This window comes from Vicugna pacos, chromosome 29 (assembly GCF_048564905.1).
Source record: "Vicugna pacos chromosome 29, VicPac4, whole genome shotgun sequence".
Taxonomy (NCBI): Eukaryota; Metazoa; Chordata; class Mammalia; order Artiodactyla; family Camelidae; genus Vicugna; species Vicugna pacos.
This window is the reverse complement of record NC_133015.1, coordinates 25,725,836-25,747,594: the sequence shown is the minus strand read 5'-3', so window position 1 is coordinate 25,747,594 and position 21,759 is coordinate 25,725,836. Positions and strand designations below refer to the sequence as shown.

General features: G+C 40.6%; 1 protein-coding gene and 1 long non-coding RNA gene across 4 annotated transcripts in view; one reads left to right on the top strand and one right to left on the bottom strand.

Annotated features, from left to right (window-relative positions):
* SNTG1 (syntrophin gamma 1) overlaps positions 1–21,759 on the top strand; it is a 315,377-nt gene that overhangs the window by 38,362 nt on the left and 255,256 nt on the right. The window contains exon 2 of one of the 2 annotated variants that reach the window (XM_072952000.1): positions 5,031–5,094. The exons of the other annotated variant lie outside the window; for it this stretch is intronic. The gene's annotated coding sequence lies outside the window, so the exon portion shown is untranslated. The remainder of the gene's footprint in view (positions 1–5,030; positions 5,095–21,759) is intronic. 2 annotated transcript variants of the gene reach the window in all.
* Positions 15,562–17,630, bottom strand: LOC140690222 (uncharacterized). 2 transcript variants are annotated; one of them, XR_012065405.1, is made up of 3 exons: positions 17,605–17,630; positions 16,790–16,931; positions 15,562–16,104 (listed from the first exon to the last, which is right to left on the bottom strand). It is a non-coding gene; the product is annotated as an uncharacterized lncRNA (long non-coding RNA). The 2 variants fall into 2 exon arrangements; XR_012065404.1 differs by lacking the exon at positions 17,605–17,630 and adding an exon at positions 17,521–17,604.

The window sequence follows — 21,759 nt, the reverse complement described above, 5'->3', positions numbered from 1 at the left end:
ATACTGGGTAATTGCCAAGCTTCTGAGCTTCCATCAGGTGCTAAGTCCTGTAGGCATGTGGCTCTGTTAGGACAAGAGTGCTGAAGGGAGGTAGTGCTGCACAGTGGAAGGGTCCCACAGGCAGTCAGGGTATTTGGGCTCTGATTCTAGCTCTGCTGGAAACAGTTTTCAGGACCTTGGACAGGTGACCAAAGCTTGAAAACTTCCTTTTTGTGTAAAGAAGAATTCAGCTGCATCAGAGGTTAGCAAACTTTTCTGGGATGCACTAGAGAGTAACGAGGGTAGAGGTTTTGAGGGACTGTGTGGTGTCTGTTGCAATGGCCCAGCCCTGTCATTTTAGAAAGGAAGCAGCTATAGACAATACGTCAAGTGACCCTGTACCTGTGATCCAAGGAAACTGTTTATCGACTCTGAAATATGAATTTTATGTAACTTTCACTTTTCATAAAATATTATTCTCTTTTAAACCTAAAAAAATCTTTCAAGTATAAAAATCTTTCTTAGCTCACGGACCATAGAAAATAGGTGGCAGACTAGATTTGGTGCTGGGGCTGGATTTTTCAGTACCGTAAATTAGAGTATTTCCAAGGGCCTCCTATCCTCAAATCCTCGATTCTGTTAGTATGACGGCTGTTCTCTTTGATCTGCTTTCTTGTTCCTCTGCCCACATCCCTATTTCTGCCTCTCTACCTGGTATTCTTCCCAAAAATTACCTACAGCTGCAGGTTCATGAGTTTTGAAGGGCAATTGCAAACAAAGATATTACATCCTTTCTCTGGTATTTAACTTCTATTTATCAAATGGAATTTACCTGATTTAAAAATGTTCTTCTGAAATTTATAACCATATAGGCCAACATAGTTCTAAAGTGAATATAAATACTACCAAGACTTGAACCAAGAATAATCATTCATTAAACTGAATTCAGTTACGTAAATCAAAAAGTAAAATCCTATTCCCACACAGAAAGTAAAGATAAGTAATTGCAGCATTTCCATGATATTTGCAGATGTGTGTTATTTAAACAAATAAGTAATAGTTCAATTTTGCATTTTTTCCACTTTTCCACATACCGAGTACTTTCAGTGTGTTACAGTTTATCCTGCTTCTACTTTTACCTAGTGGAAGTTGCTGCTGCTTCATTGTCAAATTATTAGCTTATTGTAATGATTTGAAGATTACTCTTCCATGTTAATTTTGTTCTAGTTAGACTTTACTGTTACCCCCAAATTTAAAGTGTCATTATGTTATGAGGATAAGTGACTTTTCTTGAATGTCCTAAATTCCAGGTTTTTACTTACATTTTAGTTTTGAGGAATGTTAGATGTTGCTAAAATATATGATAAAAGGCTAAAAATGACATAATTTTTAGTTCAGGGTAAAGCCTAAATACTATCATTTATCTGTATGCAGCACCACTTTAAAATTATGAGTTTCAAAATTAAAAAAAATTGATTTTATGTACAATGTGAGGGATAAAGGCTGGACCTTAGGAAAGATTCAAAATTAAAAGATACTAGGTAATCATAAAAAGCTGTTGTAGTCACATGATCAGAAGAGTTAGTATGTTTCTTGTGGCAAACTTATGGGAGAAGTAATTCCTTTAATGTTGGCGTTCACGGGTGAGGACACTACAGATACATTCTTTTACTTACCAGAGAGAATAATTTCCCTAAACAAACAGCTAAGAAGCTTCATGCACATTCTTTAACTTCTCTGAATTTTAGATTATCTTTCTCAAGACTGACAGGTTAAAAAAGATCCAAAAGTATTGGGATTGAGAAAAATTTGAAGCCTTGAAGATAATTATATCGAGAGAGAGAGAGAGAGAGAGAGAGAGAGAAAGAAAATGAAATGTCCAGGACTCAGACTTTAACAGCTGCAGGTGTGACATGAGAACCCTGACTTCCTGCCCTCTGGTCGACCCCTGCTGGCCACATAGGGAAATTCAGGACAGGAGAGACCACGATACTTGCGTGCGGCTTTGCCTGCACCTGCTTTATCTCTAAGCGTGTTCATCTGTTTTAGTGTACTTTGTTTACTTTCTTTTCTCCTTTCAAAATAGTCACTAATTTAAATACTTAGATTTTTAAGTTTATTCTATTTATTTCCAGTACTATGTCTTAAAGTCCAAAATGTTGACTCCTAACTTAGAAAAAAAAATGAAAATGATGAAATACTAGCTTTTTCAGGTAATTAATTAGTTCTGTTTTTGTAACATTTGTCTTATATTCTTCAACATTAATTAGGTAAATACCAGCAACATAATAAACCTGGTATTTGTGTATGTTTGCCCTTAATATTTTCTTTCTGACTTAGAACTAGTTTAGCATTGTTATAAATGACAGTTGCCAACTAGGCTTTCCTCCAACAGCACTGGCCTGTGTTTCTCTTCTTTACATTGTGCTGTTGGTATCTGAGTCTCACAGTGTCAGTTACGCTTCTTGAAGATACGAACTCTGTCACATGAATTGACAATGCTTCAGTATTTGTTAAGTGAATAAATGCACAAATGTTTCTCCTGAATGGGTGTGCATGTGTGTGTGTATGTGTGTTTAGTGTGTGGTGTGTAGATTTAATTTGTGTTCTTAATGTTTTAAGTTTCCTTGCACCTTGCTACTTTCTATCTGGAATCTATCTATTATTTGTTATGTACCTTATTGCTTCTATGGAAAATACAGTTTTCCTGAGTGTGAGAACTGTTTTCTGATTCATCTTCTTATTTTCCAAGTTTGTCAAAGTCTCAAGAATTCCTAATCCTAATCCTATTTTTTAAAATGTAAACTTGCTATGTAATTATAAACTTGGAAGATACACAGAACTATAATTTGTTCTCCAGAAGACATTTCTGGGATGCAAGTATTTTCCAAAGAGTAATCAATGTTAAGTAAATGTTTATTGCATATATGTTTATTTCATTGTGTGTTGCACAATGAACAAATAAAGAGAAAACAAATTTCTGTTCTCAACGAATTTACAGTTTAGAGGGAGACGATAGATAACCCACACAGGAACATCTGTAACACAAAATGATTTAGGCCCAGTAAAAGAACTATTTATGTGACATAGTGAGGCACAGAATATGGAGTGGTCAGTTTTATCTGCAGATTTCAGGGAAGTTTTCTCAGAGATGTTACACAGTTCCTCAGATGGGTCATTTTTGCATGTGTTTAATCTGTGCAAGTAGTTAAATGTAGTTGTATGAGAGAGAAAATTGCTATATGTATCTATAAATAATATATAAAAATAGATATAGAATAACTATGTAATTAATGTAAAACATAAACAAAATAATATATTGTTTGATCTATAGGCTGTTAAATACTAAATATGTAAAATAAAGTATAATATAAATACCTAGATCTAACAGCAAATACAGTCACAACTGCACACGAGCAGAATCCATCACCCAGCTCTGCGCACCTGACTTCTAAAGAGGCCGCGTGTCTCAGATTCTCCCCTAACCCACTGCCCCCACCCTCGCCCCAGCCACCACCTTCTTATTGCTGGGTTGCTGAACAAACTCGTTAAGCTGGTTCTCACTTTGTCCCCCTAGAATCATCTCCCACACTGTTGCCAGAATGTGCATTCTCATTAAGCCTTGCTCAGTGTCTTCTACTTCTCAGGGCAGCGTCCAGCCTGCCCTGCCCGCCCTCCCCACTCCGTTGCGTTAACTTCTCTCACTCCTCACTCCTGAACCTCCACAAGGGGCAGATCTTCTCAAAGCCCTCGAGTGGGCTGCGGTCCTCTGTCATCCCGAGCATGCCTGTGACTCAGACTCTCTCCCCCATATTGGGGCCCTCCTTCCTTGCCCCAGCTGGCTGACTCCTGCCAACCAGTCGGGAGCTTTGGGGCAGCTCTGCCTCTGAGACTCATCCCCTGACCTTCCTCAGCCGGGTCCCTGTCCTTGCTCACCCCCTTAGAGCTTTACTGTGCTGACATGTTCCGGGCCCCCATCCACTGTACATGTCGTGTGTGGGCGAGCGGGACTCACTCCTGTTTCATCATAGCTTGCTTTGAAAATATCTCACACTCAGTAGATATGTTTGAATAAATGAATCGAATGCCAGCTGAAAGACACCTTTTGGGCCTTCAATACACTTTGGAAAACCTGTTAATGCTCTTGTTTCTCTGTTCCTCCCTGTCTTACAGTGAAGAGTGCGCGCCAGGAGGCTCTAGAACGCTGGATAGGGGGACTGGGAGGAAAACAGGTGTCGCCCCTGTGCGGGCAGGTTTACTGACACCCCGAGCCCCCCCCCCCCCAGGCACGGGCACACCTCACAGGACGGAGAGGAGGAGGAAGCTGCCCAGCTGCCCATCGGGCAGTTTAGGAGCCCATCCTCCCCTCCCCCACCTCTGCTCAAGGCACCTCTCCCCTCAGGCAGGCTGCGGAAAGGGCGTCCCTGGGGCGTGTCACGATGCACGGTCCAGCCCTTTTCTGTCATGTAGGAAAACCGGCGCTAATTCTAAACAAGAAGCAGAGAGACAAGAACCTCAGTCTATTCTGTAACTTTCTAAAATATGTTTTAATAGATTTGACTGTCCCTGATTTCCTTAGAAAATATATTTTACCATTTTTATTGAAAATGATGTATAATGCACCCTGCCAGGCAGTTCCTTTCTGTTTTCAAGGGCTTTAGGGGGAGGAGTAAATGAGTCACCGCTTTCCTTCACATGCATTTTGGGTTGTCAAATTGTCTTTGAAAGTAGCCTCAGGTTGCTTGACTTCACAGTAGGTAAGGTGTGGATCTCTGTCGGCCTCCTGACTTTTTCGGTCCCGGCTGCTCCCACTTTAATCTAAGGGTTCTCTGTCCTTAGGAGTGAATAAGGGCCTCGTTAGAGCAGGTGAGTGAAAGGCCGTGTGCCAGCTCTGCTCTGCGCGTGAGGTGCTGAGCTCCGCCCTCAAGGACGAAGCTGAGAAGTCAGGCCCAGGCCTGGCCTTAGGCGCTTTTGTCTGAAAGAGAACCAGCCCTTTCGTTGAGGCTCCTCTGTTTCCTCCTCCCGTCACTATGGAAACTTATCTCTTACAGGTTTTCAAACTTTCGGGCCACCCATGCGACCTGGCAGAGAAGCCGTGGAGAAGAGCTGTCAGAGGTGGGAACTGTCTTTCAAAATAAAAAGGCTAGTGCTTAAATTTGCAGGCCCTGCAGCCTCGCAGCTTGGGTTCAGATCTGTTTGCAGACCATGTAAGGCGGGCTCCCAGTGCAAGCAGTCAAAGGGGTGGTCATTACAGGCCCTTCTTCCTGGGTTTTGCACGGCTTCCTATAGAAAAGTCCTGAGGACACTGTCGGCACAGGGTCTCAGTCAGTGCTAGCGATTGTTACCAAGTTTCACCTTCCAGCATCACGTTGGAAGGAACCACTGAGTGAGTGGCTCCTGGAGGCAGTGGGGGTGACAGAAACCGTCATGCAGTGGGCCACACGTGTCAGCGTCAAGGACAGACACGTTTTATTGCAGGTAAACCAGCAAGCAGACAAACTCTCCCCGAGCCTGTAGTGCAGTTTGAGCTGTAACCTAATTAGTACCCTGTTATCTCAAACGTGTTATTGTCACAGGACATGGGGCAGAAAGGTGTATTTCATCATGCACTTCTGTCGTGATTCAGCAAAACAAAAATTAGAGAAAAAGTTTAGAATTGTGGTTGTTACTAAGAAATTGATTACTTGGATAGCTTTTCCTCCTCCTTCCCTCTTTCCTTCTCTTCTCTCCTCCTCTCTCCTCCCTCCCTTCCTTCCTCCTTCTTTTCTTTCTTTCCTTTCTTTTTGAGGGAGGAAATGTTTTACTCAGATGTGGTGCTCTCCTAGGCAGGAATAGGTTACTTTGACAGGTGCATTCATCTTTTGTCGCATGGTCAGAGGACCATGCTGAGTCTCAGGGTAGCTGTCAAAAACAAGTTCAGCTCATACATGGAAATGCGTGGCTGTGGCAGTGGCAGTGAAGCGCGTGACAGTGAAACAGGCTTAGGGGATGACGTCTTGTTGAGATGTATGTCTTGGCTAAGCCTGTACGTGTTTTTACCTCTTTTTCCCCCTTTTGAATTCTGAGTTCTTTTTTAAATCTTTCTAACTTCACATGAAATGCTACAGTGCAGCAGAAAGTGTGTGGGCACTAAAATTAGAGCTAAGATCAAGAAAGGTCTGGTACATATCCGGGCAAATTATATAACCTCCTCACGTGTCAGTGTCTGCGTCTGTAAGGTGCAGAGGATGTCTCCCTGCAAGATGCTTGGGGATTAAGCACATAAAGCAGGCTGATGTCTCACCATCATGCACACGAGGCAGGGGTGAGCATGAAGTCCCTCCTCCTGTCGAGACTGTGAGCACGTGTGAGCTGAGGTGTACCCCGCCCCCCTGTGTTTGTGGCTCAGCAGCTCCTGGCGAAGTCCTTTCATGGCGTGGGTGGCCCAGGAACGCCACCTCTCAGGGCTGTGGCTCCGGTTTCATGATCACTTCTATGCAGAGAATACTAGGCACAGAAATGTCCCACTGATGTGGGTTTGTCTCCTTTTTCTTTCAGGTCTGTCAGTTTTGCTTTGTGCATTTTGTGGTTCCGTTGCTTGATGCATACGCATTTAAGATTGTGACGTCTTACTGCTAGGTTGACCCTTTTATCATCATGTTATGTCCCCTTCTGTCTCTAGAAAGTTTCTTTGTTTCGAAATTTATTTTATCTAATAGCGGTTTTGCTTTATTGCTGTTTGCATGTTGTGTCTTTTCCCCTTCTTTTACTTTCGACCTACTTGTGTCTTTTAATTTGAAGGGAGTCCCTTATAGTCAGCGAACTTTGATTTATCTTAACTGGGATTTGTATTTTCTTATTCAGTATTAAATTCTGAGAACTTTGAAAAGTGGTTTGCCCACAAATATTGATTTAATACATAAATTTACATAACACAAATGTGAACGAAGTTTGCACATACTTTATATATTCTGCACATTCCTTATATTGTTTGCATATGTAATATATGAATATTTGTCCTAAATTGTATCAAATGTACAGGAACTGGAGATTAGATACATGAAACATTACCTAACCACAGATGTATTAACAATCTGATGGCTGCAGACTTAAATTTAATCGTCTTGTCAAAGCAGGTGAATTTGCAAGGTGCTTTAGATATGCATGCTGGTGTTCAGCCCCACGGTGACATCAAAGAAGACTGTCAGACATTCTTCAAGGCATCAAGTTTGCGAATATGTCCTAGTCTGGAGCTGGTGCTCAGATCTTTAATCTCAGATACCCAATTCTATCAGCAAAGTAAGAGGGGTTGTGCTTTATAAATAAAGTTGGCCTACAGTAACCAGATTTGGGAGATGGTTGTATTAAAAGAGCAGATGGAAATGCTGAGGATTTCCAAAGGATCGAGAATAGCTGCATGGCCGCACATTGGTGCGTTAACAATGAGAGTCCACCGCTCTGTGTCTCCTGTCAGCAGACACATAATAATGAGTGAATGCATGAAGAGAGAAACACCAAGGAAGTGAATTAGATAATCAAATGTCAGAATGGCTTCAGTGCACAGACTGAGAACAGTGCTGCCGTGGGATCCAGGTGCTCTAACCGTCTTGCCAGTGGCCAGTGGGACCGGAGTCACCAGTCATGTCCCTGGGAGGCCCTGCGTGTTAACTGTGGCCCCTCCAGGTCTGTGACCAAGCCCTCCCGGGCGACACAGTCCTGGTGTGTGGAGATGGTTTCTATCAGGCCACGTTATCGTGTACAGCCCTGACTTCTGGGCGTCACTGCTTCTCTTTCCTCAGATTTTGAATATTTAATAACTTAATAGTTTAACAGGATCAAAGCTAATCTCATTTTTATGTCTTAAGGATGAACTTCATTGTAGGTTCAAATGCTGAAAATGCATGCCAGGTGCTGGTGGTCCCCACACGCAGCACCACGGGGCCGGTTCCCCTCCCTGAGCCTGCACTGCAGCACAGGGGTTGGGGGCACAGGCTTGAGTCTGACTGCTGGGGTTCAAACCCGATCTAACACCTCTGCGCAAGGTAGGAGGCTTTCCATGACTCTGTCCTCCCGTTTCTGAGATGGGGCCAATGACGGTGCCTCACACAGGATGAGCATGACAGTGTGAGAAGGTAAAGTGAAAACACACGTAACGCGACTTGGATGGTGCCTGGCCCACACTGAGTGTGCAGTAACGTTACCACTTGCAGTGACTGCTCAGCATCACCAAGGAGGGCAGGACTATGACGGAACCCATGATGCCCCGCCTCACACTTAGAGCAAGTCCCTGCCTCCTTAGCCCCTGGAAGTGGCATCAGCCCAGGGTCCTAGGTGCCTGACTCAGCTGTCCCGTGTGATGCGTCCCTCCTTCTTTCCCTTCCTCCTCTCGGTTGGGACGCTCCACCCCCTCCTCTTGGGTGACACCTAAATCCACCTCCCTCCCTCCCACCCCTCTGGTCCGAGTGCCCTCAGGCTTCCCCTGGTCACTCACCTCCCTTCCTGCTCTCCTGCCTGCTCCTTGGCCACTTCCGGCCCATCCCCACATCAGAGCCACTCCTGACTCTGTTTCACTGCCTGCAGCACCCTGGCCAGGTCTTCGCCTGCTGGTTCCTTAAAATCACCTTGATTCTAGTTCCCTGGACATGCCTCAGGGAGCTGCTCTGACCCTCCATCCCCATGGACTGGGGGAGCTTTGTGCTCAGGGAAATAAGTCAGAGAGAGAAAGACAGATACTTACCATATCACCTATGTGCAGAATCTGAAAAATACAACAAATAAGCAAATGTAACACAAAACAGGCAGGCTTACAGATGAACCGGTGGTCAGCATTGGGGTGGGAGGGACAAAACGGGGGTAGGAGCGTCAGAGGGGTAAACCACTCTGTATGAAATCAGCTATGAGGATGTAATGGACAGCACAGGGAAGGTAACCAGTATTTTATAGTAACTGTGAATGGAATGCAGTCTTCAAACTTGTGAGTCACTCTGTTTTATACCTGAAGCTTATATAATATTGTATAGTAACTATCAATTTAAAAACAAGTGAAAATGCCTTGAAAAAATAAAGTAAAAATAAAATACTCCATCCTTAGGCAGGCTTGTCCACATCACCACATTCTCCTGTCTTTACGGCATCATAAATCTCATGGAGTGACTTACTATTTCCCTCTTACTGGTGTGTTAGAATATGGACCTCCTGTGATCCTGAGTGCCTAGGACAGTGTGAGCACATAGTAATTGTTCCATAAATGTTTTTAGAACAAACAAATGTAAGAAGAACTAGAAAGTGATAAATATATTTGTAAAAATTTTGTAAGGCTTAGGTTTTAGGTTATTAGCCTTCAAATATTTACTAAACTATCCTGATTCAATAAACAATTAACTCTGCATACTGGCAGTGGTTTTCAAATAAAGGAATTGAACTGTGTTGCATATCTTATGAAATATTATAAATAAAAGTAATTTGAGATACTGTGTTTTCTGTAACTAAAGAAAAGTCTTCTCCCACTAATTTCAGGAAGAAGTTGATATTAAACATTGTGCTTTTATTGTTGTTTTAAACTGTTTTGAGAATAAAAGCAATTATAATTTTACATTAAGAAATCTAGAGGCAAATAAATGAACAAATAAAAAGATGAACAAATAAACTGAAGAAATAAAATGGCAATTTAATTTGGAGTCCAGTTTACTGAAACTGATTTGCTGAGCATTTTCTCTGGTTATGATTTATCAAAAATAACAGGTTCTAATTACATACAACCCTTAAGAAAAATGTATGACTCAATCATGTTTTTCTTTTAGTGCATTTTATAGCATACTGTAAAATCCTTTTTAAAAAGTTTGTCCTGGGAAATGCAGACATGTTCAGAATCATTGCAGAATGTCTGACTGTTGGGTTAATAGACTGTTGCACATTTTGCTCCATGTTCCCTGGTGGTTTAATTACACATGAGCTGAAATGCAGAAACTTGCTGTTTAACCAATGTGGGAAATAATTCCAGATGAGGGAGTGCATGAGAACAACACACACACACACACACACACGCCCTGTCCGAGGTGCGGTTGTCCGTCTCAGATGCTTCAGCTAGAGGAACAGGTCTGTGGAGTCGTTTGTCTTATTACTTCTCAGCTTGATAACCCCACATCATACTGGCTCTTTATTTTCTGGGATATTTTTTAACTCAGAAAAAACTTTCAGAAGTAAGGGAATGATACTATGTATAGTAACAGTATGACAACTTGAACATCACTAATTGAATCTCTTCCTTTTATCCCCTCTGCTTTTTTCATTAGTTTGTCGTTTACATCTATGCTATAGCAATAAAAATGTTCTCAGACACAAAGGAGTGCAGACTTGAAGTAAAAACGTGTGAGTCCGTACTTCTATTTCCTTGTGCTTTGAAGTTCTAGTGAAGGATAAAGAGCCACTGCTTTAGCTGCAGCGGTTAAGACAATAAGATATAAAGTGAAAGTATTCTGACTGCAGGCCTGTGTGTGTCCTGACAGGCAGCCCACCTCAGATGTGGACTCACACTGTTGTGCCTGCCCGACCACCTAGTCACTAGTGGTCTTGAGCACCTGCTGACAATTTATTGGAAAATCCTTGAACGGAAAAAAAAGCATAAAAGAAAATGTGGCACCCTTGAGTAGAAAACGCCCCTGGAAAGAACTGGACAATGAATTTGATCGTAACAGTGAATGCCTGCGATAAATACCACCAACCATTCCTTTTTCTTGCACCAGTGCTTTTTCATTGTCTTTTTTGAAGACCTGTAAACCACTCTGCTGTCAGCCGCATCCATCTTACTTCTGATTGTTCTGAATGTGCCCCTCCCCCAAAACGTTAGCGTTCTGCGCTCTGTACCCTTAGCCTTGCTGCTTTCTCCCTCATTACTTTGCTTGTTATGTTTCCGTGCAAGCAATTTTAATGAAGTTTTACAAAGTAGAAAACATTCTTATTTTGCACATGTGTGGTTCTTCACCAGCTTATTTCCAAATCCAAACTAGTGCTATTCCTTTAAAAGTTGAGCTATTAATTTACACACCATTTAACTTCCAATTGTGTTCTGAACCTAATTTAACTTTAAATTTACCTTTAAGCCATTAAGAAAGTAAGATTAGTTGAAATGCATGCAGGCCATATGGTTGTCCCAAGTCTTTCCATTTCTGATGCAAAATTTTATTTCAAATGGGCTTGTTTACTTAGCTCAAGGTGAAATTAATCTGTTTCCTGAACTACCTTCCGGTTCTTGAAATTTGTTAAACATTTTTGGTCTTCCCTTTAGCAATGCGTCATTTGTTTTCTTTTGACTTTTCAAAATTTATTTCCACCATCTTAACTCATGTATTATCTTCGTTAGATGAAAGTGTGCCATTGACCAACCTTCTCTTTCTGTCCAAATTTGAGAATTCCCACCGTGATTTTGACATCTTTGGCCTGATGTCTTCAGAATGCACAGGTGTTTGCTTGTTCCCAGTCTTTCCCAGGAGACCTTGAACCATGGTATGTGAGACCCGTCCTCTGTCTCCAGTACTTGGGCACTGAGCCTGAGAGGGCTCGTCACAGGGCAGACTCTAATCAGTGGTTGCTGCGTGAATGACTGCAGGAATCTTTTAGATGAATCAGATATTCCCCAAAGATCCCACTAAGAGTTTCTAATCATCTTACTACATATTCTGTCCAAGCACACCCAAACATGTCAGACACAACAGAAATCAAACAAAATACCTAGGAAAATTTGTCAATAAATTTGAGGGTTCCATATGGAAAAAGCACTGAACTTTCCTGAAGGGCATAAAAGATGGGAAGGAATGGAGACCATCAATCATCTTCCGTGATAAACTGCCCACAGGGCAGAATTTCCAGTCTTCTCAAGTTACAGGAGTGATGCAATTCTAACTACAATCTCAGTGGGATTAGTGGGTGTGGCTGGAGAGGGGTTCTGGAAGTTTTGCTTTACATTCGTCGAGAATTATTTTCAGGCAGGTTATCTACCTACAGTATCACCTCTAATTGTAGCTTTGCTTGCCACCTGGCTGGTACTTGCTTCTTTGCATCAGCATTGTGAACTACATCAGTTCTACATCAGCCACTTTCCTGAGTGAAAAATTGCCCCACTTTCTTGAGTGAAAAATTGTTTCCAAGGTGTTTGGCATGAGAAATGCCTGAGGATACTCGTTATGGTCATCTTTCAGGCATGCCAAAATTCTCAGTGAGCATGGCCTGAACTTTGTAGAAGGAAGAATAATTCTTGGTTATTGATTGGGAATCCCCTGGAATATAAGACAGATTAACAGGAGAAAAAAATTTTAATTATGTACATATGCACCAGGAGACCCACAGAGATAAAAGGCAAACTCAAAACGCAGCCAGAAACATAACAAGCAAACTAGCGAGGGGAGAAAGCAGTGGTATTGATGATAAATGATGGTGTGCAACCTTGTCATTGCAGTTCTTGACAAAATACAAAGGCAAGCAAAAATCTTATCTTACCCACGGTTTAAAATTCAGTTATTCTCCAGATCATTGATAACTGTCATGACTCCCTCATAAGTTTTATCCAGTGTTCTTTTTTCAGGACTAGATACTAGAGTGACAGAATTTATTTATAAAGGAAAATATATGGGAATTAACTAAGTAAGTAAATAACTAAGAGGAAAGATGAAACAAGGTCTGGTCTAGCCATGCAATTGAAAATAAATTCAGCAATGTGCTTGAGGTGACTTATGTCCTCTCATAAGAACCTATTTTGTGCATTTCTTCCCAAATCTGCATTCAGTGACTTCATGTTGACAGCTTGCAATGGGCCAGAGTGGGAGTATTTACATAACAAAAATCTTAAACTGATGCAAATCAGGGCTTTTCTTTTCCAGAGAGCTACTTGTTAAACACTTACCTCAACACTAACGAGCACACCAGTGAAGGTAACTCTGTGACCCAGGGAGAAAGAGACAATCTGTGTAGAATTACATCTTTTAAAGAGATGGAATAACTAGTCAATAACCTTCCAAAGCAGAAGGCACCAGGCCCAGATGGGCTCACAGGTGAGTTCTACCAACATTTGAGGAAGAAATTATGGTAATTCTTTACAGTCTTTTTCAGAGAATAGAAGTAGAGAATATACTTTCAAATTCATTTTATTAGGCCAGAGTTACCCTAATACCAAAACTAGGAAAAGACATTATAAGAAAAGTAAACTACAGACCAATATCTCTTAAATATGTAGATGGCAAATGCTAACAAAATATTAGTAAAGTGAATCCAACAATATGTATGAAAAATTATACATCATGAATAAATATAAATAAATAAATAAACATAAATAATCCCAGGTGTACAAAGCTGGTTCAGCTTTTTAAAATCAATTAATGTAATCCACCACAAAAAATAGGCTTAAAAAGAAAAAAAAAATCACATAATTATGTTGATAGATGCAGAAAATATCTGACAAAATCTAATACCCATTTATGATAAAAATTCTCAGTAAACTAGGAAAAGAGATGGAAACTTCCTCAATTTGATGAAAAAGAACCTACCAAACTCCTCCATATAGTAAACATCATATTTAATGCTGAGAAACTGGAAGTTTTCCCACTAAGATAAAGGTCAAAGTAAGGATACCTCCTTCTTTGGAAGCTCCTCCCCTCACCACTCCTTTTCAACATCATACTGGAAGTTCTAGCTAATGCAATAAGGCAAGAAATAAATGTACACAAATTGGAAAGGAAGACATAAAACTATCTATTCACAGATAACATGATTATCTATGTTGAAATTCCAAAAGAATACACATGCAGAAAAATCTCTAAACTAATAGTGATTAGAGCAGAGTTGCAAGATACAAGTTTAGCATACAAAAGTAAATTGATTTCCTGTATATCAGCAGTGAACAAGTGGAATTTGAATTTAAAACACAATGCTATTTATATTAGAACCCTCAAATTTAAAAAATATGTATAAATCTAACAAAATATGTACAAGATTTATATAAGAAAAACACCAAACTCTGATGAATGAGGTCAAAGTGGAACTAAATAAATGAAGAGATACTGATGTTAGATTTTTTCGGCATAATTATAGATTTAATGCAATCTCAGTCAAAATCTCGGTGCTATATTGTGGATGAAGACAAACTGATTCTAAAGCTTATATGGAGACGCAAAAGGCACAGAATGGCCAACAGCATGCTGATAGAGAAGAGCGAAGTTGAAGGACAGGCACTGTACAAGTCTGAGGCTTACTCTAAAGCCACAGTGATCAAGACAGTGTCATACAGGCAAAAGGACAGTCAAAGAGATCAGTGGAACAGAGCAGACAGCTGAGAAACAGATCCTCACTAACATATTTGCCTATTTCACATAACAAAAACACCTTTATCACTGTCAAAACTTAAGAAATTCCAAGAGTTTTGGGAGCTGTGAGCCAGGAACCATGGATGAAGGCCAAATATATGTGAGAAATATATTTTGGTTATCTGAATTACCAAATGTATTTTTTCTTACAAATACAAAATTTCAAGCAGCCTTATTCATAATTGCCACTCCAAGATATGTTTTCGTAGGTGAAGGCATAAATAAACTGGTACATCCAGACAGTGGAATAGTATCCAGCTGAAAGAAATGTGCCATTAAGCCAGGGAAGGACATGCATGGACTTCAAATACACATTACTAAGTGGAGGAAGCCCGTCTGTAGAGGCTGCAAACTGTGTGATTTGAACTATATGACCTTCTGGAAAAGACAAAACTACAGCGACAGATGAAAGATGAGCGGTGGCCAGTGGGTGGTGGAATAGGCAGGGCACAGAGGAACTTTAGGACAAGGAAAATCCTTGGTGTGAACCCAGAATGACTCATGCATGTCATTGTACATCAGTACAAACCCACAGAGTGTACACCAAGAGTGCACCATAATGTAGACTGTGGGCTCTGAGTGACTGTGATGTGTCAATGCAGGGTCCTCAGGGTCACAGAGGTGCCACTGGAGTGGGGGAGGTTGATACTGAAGGAAGTTATGCACGTTTAGGGACCAGGGGTACATATGAAACCTCTGTACCTTCCTCTCAGTTTTGTTGTGAACTTTAACCTAATCTAAAAAAATTGTCTTATCTAAAGTAAGAATTCCATGATTATAAACTTATTGTCCATAGAATATTTTCTGACAGGAAAAATACAATTAAAAATGCTATGCCAAATTATTCATTACTAAGAATTATGTGTTGAAACTATATTGAAAGTAAAACTTCAATGTAACATTAGTGGTACTCTCTGGGGAGTGGGACTGGAGCACATGTTCTTTGCTTTCTCTTCAGTGAGAATATACGGTTTCACAAGCAGAAAATCTACTTTCAAAGCCTCCACTGCATTTTCCCCCACCTGACTTCTTCCCCTGGTGCTCACAGTGAATCCCTGGTATGATTTTCTATGCTTTATTTCTTCCTGGCTACTTTCTTTTTTCTCTGCTTGGTGCAAAATTTCTGTCAAAGAAAAACCAGAGCTGGACAGTAGTTAAAGTGGCAAAGCAGACTTTAATCATGAATGTTGCAGTAAGAGAAGAGAGATCTCAGTTTAGACCTGGGCTCAGTTCCGAATACTGCATGGACTATAAACACCCAAGGAGGGGTATGTGTGTGTGTGTGTGTGGGTGGGTGGCTGTGGGTGTTGAGGGGGGGAGTTGGAGGGTGGAAAATTACTGAGAGGAAACATCAGGGGTGGGGGGTTCTGGCTTAACTGACTTGACAGGATTCTTGCTGAAGGCAGAGCAGGGTGATCAGACATCTCCTGAGGGATGGAGAGGGATGAAAACTAATCACCCGTAAAGGGTGACCAGAGGGCACAGAATCTCTCCAAAGTGGCTTAGCAGGGTTCATACTAAAACTGGACTCCATAGGACAGAGATAGAAGCCCAGCTTTGGACCTAGCTGAGCCGAGAGCTCAGAAAAGCCTGAATGGAGCTCGGTCAAGGAGAATGTCTATGTCGGCCCCTCTTCTTGCTGCTGGAAAGAAGAAATGCTCTTCTTCCACTTGAACAGCGTAACTCAATGTTCTCATTCGGCTGCTTTCTGTTCACTGAGGGCCAGCAGACCATCTGCTGGGACTTGGTAGCAGAGGATATTTGCAAGCAGTCAGGCATTCAGTGAGGGCGATTTCTATGGAAACGAAAGAAAAACAAAGATAATGGTTGGAAACCCAGTTTCTGAACCCAGAGAGTAGCCAGTATAGACGTTGGGTGTCTGAACTGTCTGCAGACAGTGGAGTGAGGACTGGCGAAGCAGCCCGCTTCCCGGTCTGCAGAGCGGACACCCTGGGGATGGCGCACGGCCCCGGATGATGGGCGCGGCTGCTGCTTGGAGCGGAGCTGAGGCTCACAGGGCTTCTCTGGAAAGTCCCAGTAAAAACCTGGGCACTCAGGTTCTAGTCCTCAGTGGCCGCAATTAAGGAAGGTGAGCGAACACTGGAAACATCCCTTTGGAGAGTTGTAGCACTAGAAGAACTGGGAACCACAAGGATTCTCTATGGTTTTCCTCTCAAACATAACTTCTTCCACAGTTATCTGCCTTCTGACTCTGTTTACAAAATAAATCTGATCTATTAGATTTTACCTGAATATTTACAATAAGTGCAACAAAAATGGTAATTGACCACACAGTCTTTATTATTTTTTTGTCTGCTTTCCTAAAATTAAAAGAGATGTCTCAAGTCTAGAAAGCCAGGCCAAGAACTCACCACAGATTTCACTTGCAATATCTATTGACTGAAGTGAATTCCTTTCCCCTCTAGGTCCCCAAATATCTCAGGGTGCCCAGGCCTGCCAGGAAGTAACCTTCCACTCACCTGTGAAGTTGGGAATCCTGTACACCAGTTACCAACCCACTTTGTCCAGAGAGCTTTGTAAGCATTGGCTCCGCAAAGTCAACTTGAGCTCCTTAGGGTTGGTTTATCACATCATTCTTGAGGAGGACCTTCCAGTCAAAGCCTGGGGCATATAATCAATGTTTCCAATTATGTCCTGTTACAAAGAGAACCGAGTCTTATTTAGCTTATGCAAATAATTACATTGCCATGAAAATAAGAGCCCTTAAAAAGATTTTCCAAAGTCTGGAGGATTAGGCAGGGAGAACACAAATGTTTCCTCCTTGTTTACAATGGTGTATCTGTAAAATTGCTGTAAGTTATTAATAGCTGAAGAGAAAAAGAAAAGAATTTTCTTATATCCAGAGAATAGAACACTAAAGAACCATCAACGTTCCAAACAAAAAGCCACGATCCTCCTTTATCAGTTCACTTAGTCCTGTATAATTAATTCTTGCTCTGCTTGTTGGGAAGGGTTTGGTGTAAGTTCCTCTCTGTATGTCTGGTGTAGTTCCCTCATGAAGCCATCCAGTGCTGGGCTTTGGTTTTCAGGGAGTTTATTTTATTTATTACAGATTCTACTTCACTTCAAGTGATCAGTCTGTTCAAATGATCTATTTCTGTTTTGGTGAACTATATGTTTCTAGAAGGCTGTCCATTTCTTCTGTGTTGTCCAGTTTGTTGGCATGTAATTGTTCATAGTATTCTCTTACGGTTTTTGTGTGTCTGCAGCAGCAGTTGGACCCACCATGGGAGCTGTGAGTCAGCCTATCCCCAGCCCAGATCCCTAGCCCTACCTCCTCGTGCGGAGCCCACAAAGCCAGCAGCAGGCCTTCCCCAGCTGCATACTTGTAATTGGCTCAGATCACCTGCAGGCACTGAGCTCACAAAGGCACCAGGGATGTAGACCCACCAAAGCCTGGTGGGACAAGGTCAGATTTCAACCCCACCTCTGCTTGGGGGCCACCTGCAGGCACTTGTGTGCTCCCAGAACTACGCCTGCTGTAAGCAAGCCAGAACGGGGCTGCGGCGGTTGGGTCCTGCCCCTCCTGCCCGGGGGTTAGCAATGGGGCTTTTTGTCTCTTCCGTGTCTCTGCTCTTTTACTGCCTCCTCTTCTACTAAGCATTTTCAGTATGCTATTTTAATTTCTCTGTTTATATTTTACCACTTTATTTTGAATTATTTCTTTATTGTTCATTTTTGGTAAAGTTGGCAGATTTTTTTTTTCCTGTAAAGAACCATTTGTAAATATTTTAGACTCTGTAGGCTGTATGTTCTTTGCTGCAACTCTGCTGTTGTACTTTGAGAACAGTCATCATCCATACGTGAATGAAGAAGCAGGTGGTGGGCCAGGTCTGCTCTGTTGGTTGAATCTTGTGCCCTCAAGTTTTAGGGGTCACACTGTGTATATTAACTTGTTACAACTTAACTCAGAGCCACCATAACTCTGTTATGGTAAAATGTAGAAATTTGCTCCAGTATCTCTCCCTGTCCTCCACTCCTTTTGTGTTAATATAATTGTATCATATCTGTATGTTATAAGGCCCCCCAAAAAGTGTGATCATTATTGCTTTATACTATCTTATGTCTTTCAAATAGGTTAGTAGGAGAAAGAGAATATAAATTTATAGTCTTTTATATACAGCCGTATAATTACTGTCCCAGCACGCATTTCTTTCTGTCAGTTTGAATTACTCTATTATTTCCTTTCATTCTAAAGGATTTATTTTAGTATTTCTTGTCAGTCAGGTCTAGTAGTGACAGATTTTTTTAGTCCTTTTTATTTCTGAAATTGTCTACATTTTGCCTTCATTTTTGAAGGTAAGTTTTGCTGGTTATGAAAGTCTTAGTTGGCAGTACTTTTCTGTTATCAATTTGAGTATAATGAGAGATTTTTTTGCTTGTTACTTGTGATAAGTCAGCCATTGAGCGTGTTGTGTGTGACTGATCATTTATCTCTCGCTGCTAACACAGTTTTCTTTTTCTTTAGTTTTCAACAGTTTGACTGATGTGTCCAGATGTTACTCTTTGTCTTTATTCTGTTTGGGATTTATTTGTTTTCTTAAATCTGTGGATTTAAGTTTCCCATTATATTTAGGAATTTGAGTTATTATTTCTTCATGCATTTTCCCTTCTATTTCTCTTTCTCCTGTGGCTCAGTTTCATGTTTACTGTGCTTGACATTTTCCCTCAGGTTTTTAAAGCTTTGCAAATTTTTATTTAATCTTTCTCCTTGTTCTTCGGACTGGGTAATTTATTTTACTTTAAATTCAATGTTGCTGATTCTTCTTCTCACATCTAAAATTTTCTGTTAAGCTCAACTAGAGAATTTATTTTAGCCATTGTACTTTTTACCAATTTTCAGTTGGTTCTTTTTTAAAAAATGATGTCTATGCTTGTTGAGATTCTCTATTGTTGAGCCACTGCATTCTCCTTAAATTCTTTAGATGTTATCTCCATTAGCTCTTTGGATGTATTCACGAGCGCTCCCTTGAAGTTTTGGCTGCAGTGCACATCTAGTGGGAGTCAGAAGAAATACATGTGGACCTTTATTTTTTCTAAGTTTTAGTTATACTTTGTTTCTTTTCATGTTCAAACATTTGTTTTTGCTTAATAATGAACGTTTTTATAATTTATTTTAGCAGCACTGGATTCTGACTGTTTCCACTGAGTGTTGTCATTGTGTTTGTTTCTTTACTTGTTTTGCAACTTGCTGGGACCAATTTATGAACGTTTCTTCCCTGTGATGTGCCTGGTTATTCCTCTACTCAGTCTTTTGTTGTTTTCTTTTTAAGTCTGGATCACGACTGATAATTGCTCTTTGAATAGTTTAAGGTTCATCTTAATCTTGACAAAAAATATGCTTAGACCGTTAGCCAGTGAAGTCTCTGGTCTCTGTTGCAAGGTTAACGTTTGATCTGGAGACAGTTTTTATTTTTTAAATTTTTATTTAAAATTTTTTAAAATTTTTTTTGGGAGGGGAAGGTAATTAGGTTTATTTTTATTTATTTATTTTTTAATGGAAGTCCTGGGGATTGAAGCCAGGACCTCATGCATGCTAAACACACACTCTACCACTGAGCTAGACCCTCCCCCAGGGAGAGAGTTTCTAAATGTCAGGCCATCATGAAGCTTCCCTGGCTGCTTCTAGTGGACTCTATTGTGCCCCCCTGCACATACACACAGGTTTCTTTTGCCAGGATGTTTGGGTGTTTTAGTGTCTCCTGGCCTCTGCTGTACACACACTGACGCCTTCCTCAAAGTCGGGAATGTGTGGGTAGCTTTTCAAGTCCCCACGGCTGTCTCAACTTCTTTAGCATCCTCTTAACCCCATGCTACTCCTACAGCCCGCTCTTTGCCCGAATACGACCTTGGTCTCAAGCTACTAGAGTCCTGGCCTCTCCAGTTCCCACTAAGATTTGCCAGTGTAACTGCCCATGCCGCCAGTCTTCATGGCCTGTTCCACTAAGACAACAGAACAAGGACAGTCTCAGACAAAACAGCCGCAGACTGTTGAGTGCTCTTTTCACTGTCCTTAGCTGAAGGTTTGTAGTCTCCAGGAATAACACTTCTCAGCCAGTTATATGACTTTGGTCAGATTTCAGAACTCTGCAATAGCTGATTTTGATCATTTTTCCAGCTTTGTAGTTGATTTTTAAGAGGAAGACGTGTCTATTCATGCCAGAAGTCATAACAACATTTTATACAAATGCTTATATAAAAAGCTTGAGGCACTTCGACAGTTTTTCCTTTCAAATCTGTTGTTCAATAGTTGAAGTCGATTTTGTGCCCAAAGGTTACCCCATGAGGCCACATTTAATCAAACACTGCAGACATAGTCCAAGCCTTTCAGTGAGAGAAGTGGCTTATAATGAAGAGCAGTAAGGCCACTGGAAGCCAGTACTGACTTCATCCCTAGTGTACAAATCCAGGTCTTAAACGTGTGAATTTTACATAAAGCATCATATTCTTTCACTGCCAGAATTCTATTCATCAGAAACGGTGCATGGTGCATCTAAGCTGTAAGATTATTTAAGCAGCCACTTCAAGCATTTGTTTGATTTGTGTGCTAATATTTCGCTGTTTCCCTAATACAGATATATATCTGTGTCATGATATATTACTGTTTCTTGGGAAAAAATTAACTGCCAGAATGATGGAGCTATGTTTGCTTATGCTTTTCATTTGCTCAATGCATCAAGCTGGCCTACTACCCAGTCAGTAATTTTACAATATCTTATTATTATTCAATATTGTGAATCTTTGGTTCTGCAGATAATATCACATGGCTTTCTTTAATCTACAATTACTAGAAAAAGACACTACACACCAATTTAATGCCTTCTTGACCGTCCTCAATATGTGGATGTCACTTTTATTGATAATTTTTTTAAACTCTAAGTGTCTCATTCTTAGAACCTTAAACACACAAAATATTTTATGTACATTTTCATTCTAAATTGAATATATACTCCAACACCCATCTATCTCTTAAAGACCGTCACTATGCCTGATACTGGATGGTTCTTCTGGAGAGAATACTGAGCTAAATATTATGTAGTGATACAACATCTTTAAATACACTGTAATTTTCCCCCAAATCTGGATGACCAGAATTTACATGACTTTGGATACGTTACTTTTGAATCTCTGCTTTAATTGCTTTGTGATTCAAGTGAGAGTAAACAATTGTACTATCAATGCCTAGAATTACTAATTATGAACATATTTGTAATTATAATTGATTATGAGTATGTTTATAATTTTTACATGTATTACTAAAGGTACACTCTCAAGTAATATGATGCAATAGCAGGAAGCCAGTTCACAACATTTTCATGTTATAAAGTAATTATGGAGGAAATTGGATGAAACCTCTTAAACATTTTTTCAAATAATTTTTCTTTCATAATTAAAATTATACATGAAAATTGTAGAATATTTAGGACAC